At 45.2% G+C, this 15,108-nt stretch overlaps 1 long non-coding RNA gene across 1 annotated transcript; it reads right to left on the bottom strand.

Moving 5' to 3' along the window:
- Window positions 1-8,444: 8,444 nt before the first annotated feature.
- Window positions 8,445-14,367, bottom strand: LOC131481898 (uncharacterized). The gene is made up of 3 exons (XR_009246633.1): window positions 14,263-14,367; window positions 10,264-10,327; window positions 8,445-8,558 (listed from the first exon to the last, which is right to left on the bottom strand). It is a non-coding gene; the product is annotated as an uncharacterized LOC131481898 (long non-coding RNA).
- Between the last annotated feature and the right edge of the window lie 741 nt (window positions 14,368-15,108).

Genomic DNA, 15,108 nt, shown 5'->3' with positions numbered 1-15,108 from the left:
ATTTGACTTAGCCTCTTATAGTTCAACTTTTGAAAAAAATGACACATTTTTCCTGGAGTTAAAATAAATCTTTGTCAATTTTAATTTCATGTCCACCTTATCACTCCCCCTCACTGCTAATGAATAGAATCTCCAAGGCCTCATTCAGGGCCATCCCTGGGAACAGAAGTGGGATAGCAGTTGTAAATGGTGCTGTTGAACAAGCCTGCAGCACAGGACTTAGCTCCTATTGGCTGATCAAATTGTCTCATCTGGTAGCAAGGGCGCTAAGGTTTGGCCATGATGTATTCCCTTAAGGCTCATGCGCCGGAAGCTAGGACACTAGAGTGGAAATGTTGAAAAGTGACCAGTTGTTGGAGTTGTTACTGCCCTCCAGAAGGGTCTCACACAGACCTTATAGAAGTGGGTTAGTTCCCACGGGAGTGGGCTGTGACAGAAGAGCCGGCCTGGCTCCTCACTGGTCTGGCTCATCCCTGCTCACCACCAGAACCCTCCTGCCTGCATTCATGCCACCTGCTACACTGTGATGTAGCCAGGGGTTCTTGCAGGTACTAGTGACACGCACTATGATCGTTCACACCACCAGAATTTCGATTCAGATCAGCCAATTTTCCTGGGCACTCAAAAATAAGAGAACTTCGGGTGGAGTGCCATCCTCCCCCTTGGGACCCCACTGCCCCCTTGATGAAGGAGAAAGTTTGTTTGTTAGGACAGAGAAATCCAAGTGACTCAACGATGCCAGTAACCTTGCAAGAGGCACGATGGTTCAGTGTGATGTTCAGAAAGTTCCTCTAAAGAGAATCCAGGTGAGCTGGACAGCTAGTGTGGCCATGTCCGTGGCCTGGAGAATGATTTCCGTCTTGACATAGCCGAAGAACTTTCACTGTGACATGACCTGGCGTCAATTTTAGAACTATAAACCAAGAGCTCCAAAACTCCTGTGTTTCTGCACATTATTTTGTGCTTTCGGTTTCTACAATGTTTTCCTGAGCTACAATTTGTCATGAGCAGAGAACTGAGATTTAAAAATATTAATAAATGACGTGAAGCTTGAAGATGCCAGGGGTGTGGTCTTTCTCAGGGTTCCCCAGAGAAGCAAAATCAATGGTATGTCTGTGTGTGTGTGTGTGTGCGTGGATGTGTGTATGCTCTGTGTTAACATGTAGGTGTGTGTGCTGTGTGTATGTGCATGTAGCTGTGTGGGTTGGGCATGTTATATATGTACGTGTGTGCTGTGTTTACACATAGGTGTGTGCTGTGTGGGCTATGTATATACACATAGATATGTGGTCTTTGTGTGCTATGTGCATGTAGGTGTGTGTGCTGTGTGTGCGGTATGTGTAGGTGTGTGCTGAGTGTGTTGTGCGTGTACATGTAAGTGTGTGGACTGCGTGTTGTGTGTCAGTGCGTGTGCTATGTGTGTGTAGGTGTGTGCTGTGTATTGTACATGTAAGTGTGTGTTCTCTGTTGTATGTGTGTAGATGTGTGGGCTGTGTCTTGTGTATGCTGTGTATGTATATGTAGGGGTGTGTGTACATGTAGGGATGTGTATGTGTGTGTGTGTGTGCTTATTGTATGGAAATGGCTCATGTGGTTGTGTATGTTAGCGATTCCGAAGGTCTGGGGTCAGCAAGCTGTAGGTCAAGGAAAGCTGATAGTTCAGTTTGTATGATTCCAAAGGCCTGAGAACTGGAGGACCCACTTGGCCATCTGAGTTGCAGGCAGCAAAGGGCCACATCTTGGTTCAGTGGAGATCACACAGGAGGAATTGGCTCTTGCTTGGGGTCTATGCAGACCTTCACCTGATAGAATGAGGCCACCGTAAGGAGGGCAGGCATCTGCTTCCCCCTACCTACAGATTCAAAAGCTGACTTCAGCCAGAGACACCCTTCCAGGAACATCAGAGTATTGCTTGATAGCCTATGGCTCAGTACTGGGCCTGGCGCGATGGCTCCATCTTCCATGTATGTGCATCAGGATCCCATACTGTGCCGGCTCGTATCCCAGCTGCTCCACTTCCCAGCCAGCTCCCTGCTTGTGGCCTGGGAAAGCAGTAAAGGATGGCCCAAAGCCTTGGGATCTTACACCCACATGGGAGACCTGGAACAAGCTCCTGGCTCCTGGCTTCAGATTGGCTCAGCTCCAGACACTTGTGGCTATTTGGGGAGTGAACCAGCAGATGGAAGAACTTTATCTCTGTTTTTTCCTTCTCTCTGTAAACCTTCCTTTTCAATAAAAATAAATAAATATTTCCAATAAAGTAAACGTGGCAGACGAGTGATGAATTGGCAGTCTGGAGGTCTTGGACAGCAGGGCTTTTGAGCTGAGGAGGTGAATTTTGTGTTGCTGTTCCACCTGATACCCCTCGGATCCCGCTCACCTGAGCAGATCAGCCTTGTGTCACTGAGACCACAGACAGCTGCCTCGTGGCTTCCTTGTCTGTGAAAAGGTACTCCTGTTGCTTCTCTAGGGCCGTAGGAATTCTCTGAGGGTCTGGCTGACCCCCTGCCTTCATGTGGAATTATATGTCTGTGAGGGTTCTGTGAGCCTCATTTTTTTCTTCATTTGTAAGAGAACCCAGTTAGGCATAAGGCTTGTGGTTTCCAAGGGTCTTCCCAAAGCTCAAACCCTGAAATCAGAAAATGATTTGGAAACTTCACGGAGAACTACACGTGGTGATCCGGATTTCTGAATGGATTCTTTTACACTGAATCCCAAGTCTAAATGTGGACAAGAACAGGGGCTGAGGAGAAATTTTGCTTTTTACTCTCATTGAGTTTTGACTTTAATTTGTGTCTTTAGCGTCAAGGATATTGGTGTGTGTTTTTTTTTTTTTTTTTTAATCTGGAGACGATATATTTTTGCCTTTTCAATGGGAGTAACTTTTCTTCTAGGTAATTGCTTCAAACCTCTGTTATTTTGCTTCATTCTCTGCCCACAATACACAGTAAGATTTTTGAAAATGTTTTTTTTTTTTTCTCACAGTGATGAAAGTACATTCTATGGAAACAGGTCGCGCCCGGTGAGGTGGCAATGTTAGTTCACCACTCTAAGTTCTAGATTTCACAGCTCAAGGCCAAAGCCAAGCTGGTGCTCTCATCATTCAGCTTCGAATCCAGTGACAATGTGCTCCAAGACGACATTCAAGAATGTTGGTTTACATGCTGAGTATGTTTCTGCTAAACTTTGGCATGAACTGTGTCTGGATTTATATAAAAAGACACATATCCTGTTGCTGTTTTCTTTTGTAGGGAAGGCAAAAAAAAAATAGAAGCAGAGTTAATGACCTCATGATCTCTCCTTTACTGAAAAAAGTCCTAATGTTTACTATCGCAGTGTATTAATGAGAGAAGTGAAAGCTGTCGATCAAGACCTGCTCAACATGACCATTCTTCAGAGAATTATAACTGACAAAATGACATGCTATATGTTTCCACAATGACATAGAGATTGAAAATACAGTTAAATATAAATCTTCATGAAGTTTCAGTAATTTTTAATAATTTGTTCTTTTGTGCCATGCACATGTGAATGATATATTTGTCCTAGAGCAATACGAAGTCATTTCCCCACATCTGTAATTTCTGCAGTAAGCTAAATTAAAAATGCATTTGTACTTGTACAGTTAAATGATCATATTTAATGAAATGTCAGAGATGAATCTTAGCAAATAGTCAGGAAATTATTTTAGAGAGTACAGCATTTCATTGCTAGCAGTCAGGGAAAAGCAAAGTGATTAAACAAATGGTTTACCGCTCAGAGGTGATGGCTGCCCAAGGAGGAAAGAAACCCAGAGTCTAGAGTTGGCAGACAAATGCGGCATTTCCTGTGCCCTTTCTCTCATTTCTGTCTCCATTCTACTTCCATGACATTGCAAATCTGCTGGATGACATTCAGAGTTCTGGAGACTTTTGCCAGGCAACAAAACAGCCACTAAGCAATGATACTCAATCACCTGATGTGAGATTCACATCCAGACTTTCATTAGCTCTGCTTTCTGATACTGTAACAAACTACATGAGGTCAGGAAATTACAAAAGAAAGAGGTTTCTGCAGCTCACGTTTCTGGAGTCTTTAAGTCTGACATTGGATAGCCTCACTTGTTTGAGGGACTCCTGCAAATGACATTCATATGGTGAAGCGGGAAACCAGAGACGCAGGGACTAAGTTTGCTCTTTTATAACATCTTCTTTTTGTAAGAACAGTTAAGTGTTTTCCAATGACCTTGTCCTAAGTCACACTCTTTAGGGGTTCTTCCACTTCCCATCTTCCAACATGTTGACCCTTGGAGGGACCATGCAAACCATAACCCATCGTAGCAGGACTTGAAGCAAGGGTTAGAATAGGAGTCTCAAATCACTTGAAAAAGACTGTCAAAGCATGCTGGTCTTGTTTGGACATAAGCTTTCTCACGTGGGTGGTCATGGAAACAAGGAAATGGGCAGAGCTGGATGAGCAGCTGTGCTGTGGCAAGAACAGTGTGTGAGAGGACTGGCTGCATGTGACAGGGAGAAGGTAGCAGAGAAGGAGAGCAGGCATCAGGTTAGCCAAAGGAAGTCCAAGGTGGCGGCGCGTCTGGCCAACGGGAAAGGCACGGACAGCCCTCAGGAGTTTGGCGAGACCATTACTGGCCACCAATTCAGAGTCACAGCCCACATGAATCCTACACAGGCAATTGGATGTGCAGGTGATCCTAAAATTGGAATAGGAATTATTAGCTATTTTGGTGGATGTTGCTGATTGAATTATACTCGCAAAAAAAAAAAAAAAAAAAGTTGGAATCCTAACCACCAGCATCCCGGAATGTGAGAATGTGGCAGGTGGACATAGTTAAGTTCCATTGAAGAAAAGTAAGATTTTCATGTAATGCAGCAGAAAGATGATCTGAAGATACGATGGGCCGAAGGCCAGGACCCGAGGGAAGCAGAGATGGGAAGGCCAGAGGTAGACAGCTGCCCCACTGGATGCTGGGAGGAGATGGTGAAAGGTTCTTCCATTCTTCCCCAGAGCCTGAGATAGCACGATTATGTTATTTCACATCCTGCAGCTTGTGGTCCTTTGTTATGGCAGCCCTGGAAACCCAGTACAGGTGGTAAAACTGATTTGGAGTGATTGAGACAAGGCACATTTAGTAACCATTTGTATTGTTTCTTAAGAATGTTCTATTACTTTCAACTTCATTTTTTGGTGATTGAACGGTCTGTCACCCAGAACTAGCATGAGAGAGGTCCTTTGCCCCAATCCAACATTTAAGGGGCTACCAAAAGCCACATAAGTCACTAAGACAAATAACATTTTCCTCTTGTGTCGACATCCCCAGATGGCTTAGATGAGCTGACCGTCATGTCTCCCATGTGTGTCTGGGCATGCTTATTATTGTATAGGCATCAGCAACTGAGATGGCCCAGGCCTGACGCGTGCATTACAAGGTCAGACCACACATCTGTGATTTCCCCTGTGGCCGAGATTTGAATCCAAGGGTCTAACTGGGGAGTCCTAAGAAACTTCACCTGGGGTGACCTCAGAATTGACTCTTGTAGGGTCAGTGTAGGGTCAGGTTTGGTCTATCGCCTGCACAATGCACATACTGGAGGATACGACTATCTGGTCAGTTCGGTCACCAGCCCCGTGTCTCACACATATCAATGGGTACTGCCCAGCCAGGCTGCCACAGACTAGTCTTCACGCACACCAGCAGGTACTGTGACATAGTTAGGGTCATATTCTTAAAAAAAAAATCAGAATTAACGCATGTTAAAAATGTCTTAAACATAGGATCAATATTATCAACTTCTCTTGTTGTTTTCTAAAGATTTATTTATTTTTATTGGAAAGTCAGATTTACCGAGAGACACAGAGAAAGATCTTCCATCCACTGGTTCATTCTCCAAAGGGCAGCAACAGCCAGAGCTGAGCCAATCTGAAGGCAGGATCCAGGAGCTTCTTCCAGTTCTCACACGTGGGTACAGGGTCCCAAGGCTTTGGGTTACCCTCTACTATATTCCCAGGCCACAAGCAAGGAGATGAAAGCGAAGTGGAGCAGCTGGGACGTAAACTGGCAGCCTATGGATGCAGGCACATGCAATGCGAGGACTTTCGTCACTAGGCTATCGTGCCGGGCCCTCAACTTCTTTTTTTTGCTTCAATATGACCTCACACAATATTGTAAACACCTAAAAACCATAAATCAATTTAAATGTGCATTTAATGCAGGACACAGATGTAAAAACATTCAGATAAAATATTCCTGTTCAATTTTTATCTGGCAGACACACCAAAGAAATGACAAAGTGATAGCAAGAGGATGTGGGTTGAATTTATCTTCTCCATGCGAAAACTTGGGTTGTATGTGACTCTGGAAAGACCAGACCAGAGGCATGAGGTTACAAAGAGAGCCCACCTCAGTATCCTTCACACATGAGATCTGCATAAAGAGACAAACTACTATAACCCCAGGAGCGAAGCGAATTAGATTCTTTGGCCTTTACCACATGGCAGTAAATGACAAACATAGTAAATAAAGCAGTGATGAGTTCTGACTTACACTTTTCCTATCACATCCCAGAGGCATGCGGCTATTGCTACAAGTACATCAGATGTGGGTCTGATTATTTCCCAGGGAGAGCTGGCAAGAGGACATTCTGAATCAGGCCTGTGGATCATGCTGCCCTGTGCTTGGTGGTTAATAATGTTTGGGAGTATACTTCTAACAGCAGAGTGAGATCCACAGGGGAACCAGGACAGCCTGAGAGCGGAATGTCAGTGCATACACCTTTCTTCCAGGTGTTTGAAGATACTGTTGAGAGTTTAGCACCTGGAGAGGGCTATTGGCTATTCTTGCTATTTTCTCAAAACACAAACATCATTTCAGTCATCATGGAGAGAGCTGAGATGTTGCTGTTGTGACTGGGAGAAAATGAACAGAGATGGAAGATAACTCAATGACGCACATGGACCTGAGCTACTGAAAACATTATCACTGATTCCTTTCTTCTGGTGTATATTCCTATGAATTTTAACACACACGTAGTCATATGTCCATCACCATGATTGCACAAAACTGATAACCCTTCAAAGTCACGCTGCTACCCTCTTATATTTTAATTTATTTTAAAATATATTTTAAATTTTAATTTATTATTGTTGTTATTTATTTGAAGAGCAGACACACATACACACACAGAGCACTCCGTTTGCTGGTTTACTGCCCAACACACTCAACAGCCCTGGTTGGGTCACTCTTAAGCCAGGAACCAGGACTTTCCCCTTCTGTCTACTGGTTCCCTCCCAGTACCCTCGCTTACCTTCAAGGAAAAGTTACCCTGTCATTGGGAGTCCCTCAGGATTGATTCCTCACCAACACACACAGTGGCCTCATTCATGAACATACCTAGGCAGCAATTCCACACCCCGAAGTCCCCAGAGTTCGTCGCCTGGTGGCCAGCAGGTGAAGCCCTGCAACAATTGGCACACTGGCCGCCCAGGACTCCCTAACCACGTGGCAATGGTGGCTGTGGCCAGGGCCCCAAGCATTGAGTCCGACCTAGTTTGGATATTTCCAGCAGCCACTAGGCTGCTGAAGTTCTCTGCACCCAGGCCCAAGGTCGATATTTATTCATTTTCTTGATTGAGAATTGCTTGGTTGCTGTAGGTCTTTTGTTCATTTGCAGAGTTCTTATAAAGGCATCCCAGTCACACTTCAATTTTCTTATTTGTCTCTTTCCCCAAGTGTTTTTTAGTTTACTTTTTTTTTGAAGGCATTTGGGCTTTGGGGGCTGCCTCCTTGCAAAGTCGCTCTCTTTCACAAACCAATACTAACAAATGAAGACTCCTTGTGGTCCATTACATCTGATAGGCATTGTCATCCAACTGGGTTCACTCAAGATGAATCAGGGTGCTACAAACGGACAGCCAGCATAGTAATGCGCTTGGCTTGGCTTTTGTTCTTTAAGGCTTTCACAGCACGCCAAAGAGAAGACACTTCAGGGTTGGGTGAAAGCATGAAGCAGTGCTGACCTTACACACGGCTAACTCATCCTCAGGACCACATCACGGGGTGCAAGGGTTTGACTAGAATTATACCAAGTCCATGGACATGCCTTCCTGCTGTTGACCACTGAAAGCAGGTGGTGGGCTTAGCGTCTTTCTCTTCTGGAATCCTAAAGCAGTGGCATTGTTTTCCAGTCACAATTTTCTAAAAAAATTGCAGTATTAACTTTTGGTTTAAGTTAAAGATAGTGTCAAAAGTGAAGATTTAAAGATTTCACGGAGATGAATTTTCAGGAAACTAGATTATTTCATTTGATGTGCTATTTATATGACCCTAAACAAATTAAAAGAGAAAAAAATTAGTTTACTGGTACATACAAAGACAGGTGATATTTTTGACACATTTGTCGCCATCAAGTTGATGAAATAAGTGATTGCTTTGATTTCTCATACCACAGTCCCACAGCTGTCAAATGTTAGGAAATAGCATAGTTAGATCCATTTGCTTTTTACAGAAATTGAGGGTCTGTAAAATGTATGGACTATTGAAGGCAGATGTTGGAAATCTTCTACCTGTTGATAAACGTGCAGACAAGTAAAATAAACTGGAAGACAGAGAATCTCCAAGTTTCTTATCTGTCAATTGAGCATAAATGTTGCATACAATTTTTTTCTTTAAGTGAACCTGCCTTGCTGCTTCAGTCACTCAATGGATGTTTTCAAAGCACTCAATGTGTGCCGCTCCCATAAAGGGCTGATCATGAGCTGACGAGCATAGAGCGTGTACCCTTGGGAATTCGTTCCTGTGGGACACAGAAGCTGGACCAACAATTGAGCATGCAATTGGAAGTGTCCTAAGACAGTTGATGACAAAGGTCCAGAAAGCTGCAAGAGAGAACTGTCTTTGCTGGGCAGCGGGTAGGTACGGTGGGGAAGTTGGGGTCCCATCTGGGTCCTGAACAATGAACGAGTTTCCTGCCTTGAGGGATGGGCAGCAGAACCCCAGGCTGAAGACACAGTGTGAGGAACGCTGGGCGGATATGACAAGGCACTGGACAGGAACTGTCTCTTTGAGGTGGGATGCAGGATGGAAGGATGAGGTTTGGAACAAGAATAGAAAATATAGAAAACCTGTAGAATCTCTTTCACATTAGCTCAGCACCCTGCATTGGTCATTGCGTTTGAGAATATCATGGCTTTCGAAGATTCAACCAACTGTCCCCAAATATGTCTCATTTTCTAACTTTGTAAAGTGTTATTATTCCTTTCCTACAGATGGGAAAATGGAAGCATTTAGAAAAAAACTACTTGCTAGAGGCAGGTTGCCTCTTACTAAGTTGTGGGGTGAATTTTTAAAAAAATATTACTTTTTTATTTGAAAGGCTGATTTACAGAGAGAAGGAAAGACAGAGAGAAAGATCTTCTGACCGCTGGTTCATTCCCCAAATGATCCCAACAGCTGGAGCTGAGACAATTGGAAGCCAGGAGCCAGGAGCTTCTTCCAGGTCTCCCATGCGGGTATAGGTTCTCCAGGCTTTGGGTCATTCTCCACTGCTTTCCCAGCCACAAGCAGGGAGCTGGATGGGAAGTAGGGCAGCCGGGACACAGACTGGTGCCCATACGGGGTGCCAGTGCCTCAGGTAGAGGACTAGCCTGGTATACCATCACAGTAGCCCCGACAAGAATTTTTATGTACAACTTTCTCCAATCTTCTGAGTTGCATTGAATATAAGTTTAATGAAAAGAAGGGAGAGCACCTTCTGAGGTGTCTGAGTGGAAGGGAAACGGTGGTAGAACACTTAGCATGGGAAGCCAGGGGCAGCAGAAAGCTGGGCCGGAGGAAATAGGTGTTCTCAGCTTTTTTAAAAAAATTAAAATCGGTTTATCTTATTTATTTGAAATTGAGGGGGGGAGGTCGAATGAGAGAGAGAGAGAGAGAGAGAGAGAGAGAGAGAGAGAGAGAGATTGAGAGAGAGACACTATAACAGCTGGGACTGGTCCAGGCTGAAGTCCAAGGGCCTGGGACCCAATGAGAGTCTGCTGTGGGGTGCAAGGACCCAAGTTCTTGAGCCATCATCGCCTGCTGCCTCCCAGGGTGTGTGTCCCTGCCAGGCAATGGGAATGTGAGTCAGAACTGAGGCTTGAACCAGGAACTCTGAAAAGGGATGCAGACCTTCTCGGTGGGTCTCACTCCCTGTCCCTATGCCAGGCTAAGGTTTTCAGTGTTATCTGTACTGATAGGTGATGGGGCTGAAGAAAGCTCCACCCAAGTACCTGCCTTTTGCTGAGTGTATCAGGTCCTAGGCGCAGTGAGCTCAGTAGCTGTGAACAATTTCAGCTTTGTAGAATCAGAGAACTTTATTGAGTGCGTTGTCAATTACACATTAACTCCATGAAGAATCATAATAACTTTCAGGTTGCTGTTATCTCTATTACTACAGAAAAGAATACCCCAAACTTGGTGAATTTTTCGCTTGTTCAAAATTGGTTTATGGAGGGCAGGCAGTCTTTAAATCTAGGTTTGTAGGGGCTCGGCGGTATGGCCTAGTGGCTAAAGTCCTCGCCCTGAACGTGCCGGGATCCCATATGGGCGCCGGTTCTAATCCCAGCAGCTCCACTTCCCATCCAGCTCCCTGCTTGTGGCCTGGGAAAGCAGTCGAGGACGGCCCAATGCATTGGGACCCTGCAACAGCGTGGGAGACCTGGAAGAGGTTCCAGGTTCCTGGCTTCGGATCGGCGCAGTACCATCCGTTGCGCTCACTTGGGGAGTGAAACAACGGATGGAAGATCTTCCTCTCTGTCTCTCCTCCTCTCTATATATCCACCTTTCCAATAAAAATAACAAATCTTTCAAAAAAAAATCTAGGTTTGTATAGTGTTGCACTGTCTAGTTGCCTAAACGTTTACCAGAATGTTGATTTGCAATGGCTCCACTCAATTCTGCACCCGTGAAATTGTCCCAAAGCCCAGCACTGCGCATGGCACCTGCTCCCTGACTGTTTTGTGTGAGTTGCTTGGCCAGCCCCAAATCATCACTTTCTTTCCTGCCATGGGGTTCTTACATTATCGTTCAGAGCCACCCTAATGCACACACATCACTTTTACAGGCAGTACAAAGTGAGCAATTCATCAAGGCCTTGATGAATCGAGGATTATCTTTGCAAGGTCTACCAGTCTCTAGTGAATTTCAGTACGTTATGATCTACTGGGAACTGAAAGCTTTGACATTCAATCAAATGTTAGTGGGGAAATTGTCAACCGAACACTGATTAGAAATGCAATGGGCTGGTTGTTTTGTGTCACAATTATTTTTATGTCAAGTTTAATTTTCTATCTACTTGGTAGTTAGCCTTTTAAAAACACTATTAATATAATCACAAGTGGAGCAGCTGGGGCTTGAACCGGCGTCATTATGTATGCTGGTATTACAGGCTGCACAGCTTAACCCATCATGCCACAGTGCCAGCCCCCAATCTAGTCTATAAGTGCATAGCTATTGTTGTAAATTTATATTAGAGCAGTTAATTATCTGCTGTGCAGAAAATCAAGCTTCATCAAATTTCCTGGTCAGCAAAGAAGAGGCTGAGGATGACTTCGATGACTTCTTTGGGTTGCGGGAGCTGTGAGTGTGTGGAGAGAGCCTCTTTGCCTTCCCTGGGGCTGTATCAGAACACAGACCCTTGAATAGCTCTCTTGAAAAATCATGACTGAAAATGTTGGGAAACCCTGAACTAGAATGAGCTTCTTTCTTTTGGGAACTTTAGAGTTTCAGTGTGGACTGGGTTGGGTGAGGGGCTGTTTTGGGGTTGTTGAGGTGCCCAGGATTTTGGATCTTTGGGGTCCAACGCCTATGTTAGTTTCCTGTTGCTGCTGTCTGTGCAGGTCCATCACTGGATGGCTTAAAGCATCACAGATATGTTCTGTCATGTTTCTAGAACACAGGCAATCACAGGGTTGTGCTCCCTGCAGAAGGTCTTCCCAGGCTCCTTCAGCCCCTAGTGTTCCTTGGCTTGTTTGTCAGTCACTGTGATCTCTACCTCTGTGGTCATATTGCTCCCTCTTCTGTGGTCCGGCTGTACTAGGTCTCTGCCTTTCTCTCACAAGGTTGTTCCTGCCAGAGCTCAGGGCCCACCAGGGGATCCAGCAAGAATTTGCAGCTGGAGATCTTTCTTTAATAATATCTCCAAAAATACTTTTTCCAAGGCCTAGCATGATGGCTCAGTGGCTAAATCCTTGTCTGCATCCCATTGGGCACTGGTTCATGTCCTGGCTATTCCACTTCTATCTAGCTCCCTGCTTGTGGCCTGGGACAGCAGTAGAGGACGGCCCAAAGCCGTGGGACCCTGCACCTGTGTGGGAGATCCTGAATCCTGACTTTGGATCAGCGCAGTTTTGGCCATTGTGGCCACTTGGAGAATGAACCAATGCATGGAAGATCTTTCTCTCTGTCTCTCCTTCTCTTTGTAAATCTGTCTTTCCAGTAAAAATAGATAAATCTAAACAAAAATCCCAAAGTGCTTTTTCCAGATGTCACATTCTAGGTTCCAGGTATTAGGATGAGAATGTATCATTTGGGGAAACCCCAATCAATGCCCAGGGAAATAAAGAATTTTGTTTAGTAAGGATTCTTTATAAAAGAATTACTTTTCCCCCTTTTTTTCCTTACTCTTTTTTAAAAGGTAGAGTTACAGAGGAGACAAAGAGCGAGAGAGAGAGGGGGAGAGAATATCCCATCTGCTGGCTTACTTCCCCAGTGGCAGGAGCTGTGCCTGGTCTCCCAAGTGGGTGATGGGCCCAAGCAGATAGGTTATCCCCTGTTGCTTTCCCAGCTGCATTAGCAGAGAGCAGGGTGGGTAGGGGATCCCCCAGGACTGCAGCTCAACCAGCTGTGTCTTGACTCTGGCCCCAGGTACTTCATCAAAACTACGCTTCTCTTACCATATAATCTACTGAATTAGGTTTTCAGTGCTATCACAAACACCCACACAAATCTGAAGACCATTTCGAACACATGAACCCTTGGGACTAAACTCAAAACACCTTGGATTCGTGCTGCTGCTTTACACTGTTAAATCTGCCTTCCAACAAAGTCCCATTTTCCGATTCACGCCTTAACGGGACTGCCATGGATAGTTCTGGAACTCAGATGCTCCTGGGTTGTTTCAGAATGTCTGGACTCTGGGGAATGCTGATTCCACTTGGATTCCTCTGGGCATAACTGAACCGGCTTTGAGGGAGAGGGTGGGAGAGCAGGGGTGTGATCAGCATCGACACTTCAGCTGATGGTGACCTGTTCATCAGGAGCAGTGCTTACTGGCAAGCCTTCATGCATCGAGTGTTGTGTTAGGAAAACCACACGACTTACTCACCGCCCCCCATGAGACATTTCCCAAGTTCCCGTCCATGTCCACACCATTATTCTAAGCGCACCTTTTAAAATCACCAATTCCTCCGGCAAGGTAAAAAGCTCTAAGGCTCCACTTATTAGCTTTGCATGTTATCGTAAATATTCAAAATATGGTGCCCCAGTGAATCCCCTGAACTCATGCTTTGTGAATTGTCTTAGAGGAATTTCTGGCAATTAGAGAGAAGGCATTTCAGAGAAGATGTTCATCTGAATTTCCCATCATTGTGTGGGCATTGAAAACACTTTTTTCAAGAAAGACCATAAATGTAAAAGCAGCGACAAAAAAAAAAAAAAAAAAAAAAAAAGAGCCACGCTGCTTTCATTTCAAGCAGGTGATGTAAGAGAACTAAAATCCATGATTAAGAAAAATGAAATTGTATAAATTATAGCAGAAATGCCTGTCATCACCCGTATTAGCTGCTAAAATGCCTCCAGGGGGTTAGATTAGAAAAAGAAAATTACTTATCTGTAATTCTTATTCTCTTTAGGTAGCAATTATAATAGACATACACTCTGGGGTGTAAGTCATTGGTGTGAGAACCAGGAGTAGACTCGAAGCCAGCCGAAGAATTGTAACCCTCAAGGAAGGGGCACCCAGGGACATCAAGGGCAAAGTGTGTATGCAATGTCATTGCCCCCGAATATTGCTCCTATCTGACCATCGTGAAGAGCGGGTGACTGCGGTCCCTCAGTAGGAAGGAACGGCCGAGTGGGGCTATTATCATTATCCCCATATATTAAATGTGTAAAGGTCTAGCCCTTAGGCAAACCTTGTGAATTGGGTCTTCTCATTTTCTCTCAGTGCCTCTCCACCTGCTTCAGGAATCCAATACCCACGGACCTCTCCCTCTGCTGTTAGGAAATACCTCGATCTGTGAATTCATGCTGAAGCCAAGACCTTCATAGTACGAAGAGCCTCGGGGAGCGGGTGAAGAGACACAGCCTGGGTGCTGGCCGCTGGTCAGTCCTGCACTAGCAGGCCAGCTGTGGCACCTCGTTGGCCTCCAGTGTCCTTGTGCAGACAGTGGGAATGCTGCACTATTATTGTACCTCTGTGACTGTAGGTGGAAAAGGTTAAAGGGCCAGTGTTGTGGCATTGTACGTGAAGCCCCTGCCTGCAGCACTGGCATCTCATATGAGTGCCAGTTTGGGTCCTGGCTGCTCCATTTCTGATTCAGCTCCCTGCTGATGTGCCTGAAGAAGCCATGGGTTAAGGCCCACGTGCTTGCATGCCTGTTACCTCTGTGGCAGACAGAGATTAAGTTCCAATGTCCTGGCTCAGGGCTGGCCCAGCTCTCAGCAACTGTGGCCATTTTGGAAATGAGCCAGTGATCTGAAGATCTCGCTTGCTCTCTTCCTTCTTTCTGTAGCTTTGTCTTTCAAGTAGATAAAGAAATCTTTACAAAAGAAGTTTAAAAAGGCAAATCTTAAGGCTCTAGTGTTGGACTCCAGGTCACCCCTGAAGACAGCCTTAGGACTTGAGCAGACTGAACAGAAGCTATCAGCTGTGGACACCAAGATGACTTGGCATCTGCCAAGGGGGAAGTATTCAGAGGTCTGTGTGTGTGAAAGCATGCTTGCCTCTGCTAGTCAGAAACCCACGACTGGTCCCAGAGTGTCATCAGTGTGAACTGGGTTGGGAGAGGCTTCACCCAAGAGCCCTGAGGCGAGGGAGCGTCTGAGAAGCTGAGAGGAGGTGACATCTGGGTCCT

This window comes from Ochotona princeps, chromosome 1 (assembly GCF_030435755.1).
Source record: "Ochotona princeps isolate mOchPri1 chromosome 1, mOchPri1.hap1, whole genome shotgun sequence".
Taxonomy (NCBI): domain Eukaryota; kingdom Metazoa; phylum Chordata; class Mammalia; order Lagomorpha; family Ochotonidae; genus Ochotona; species Ochotona princeps.
This window is presented reverse-complemented; position numbering and strand designations above follow the sequence as displayed.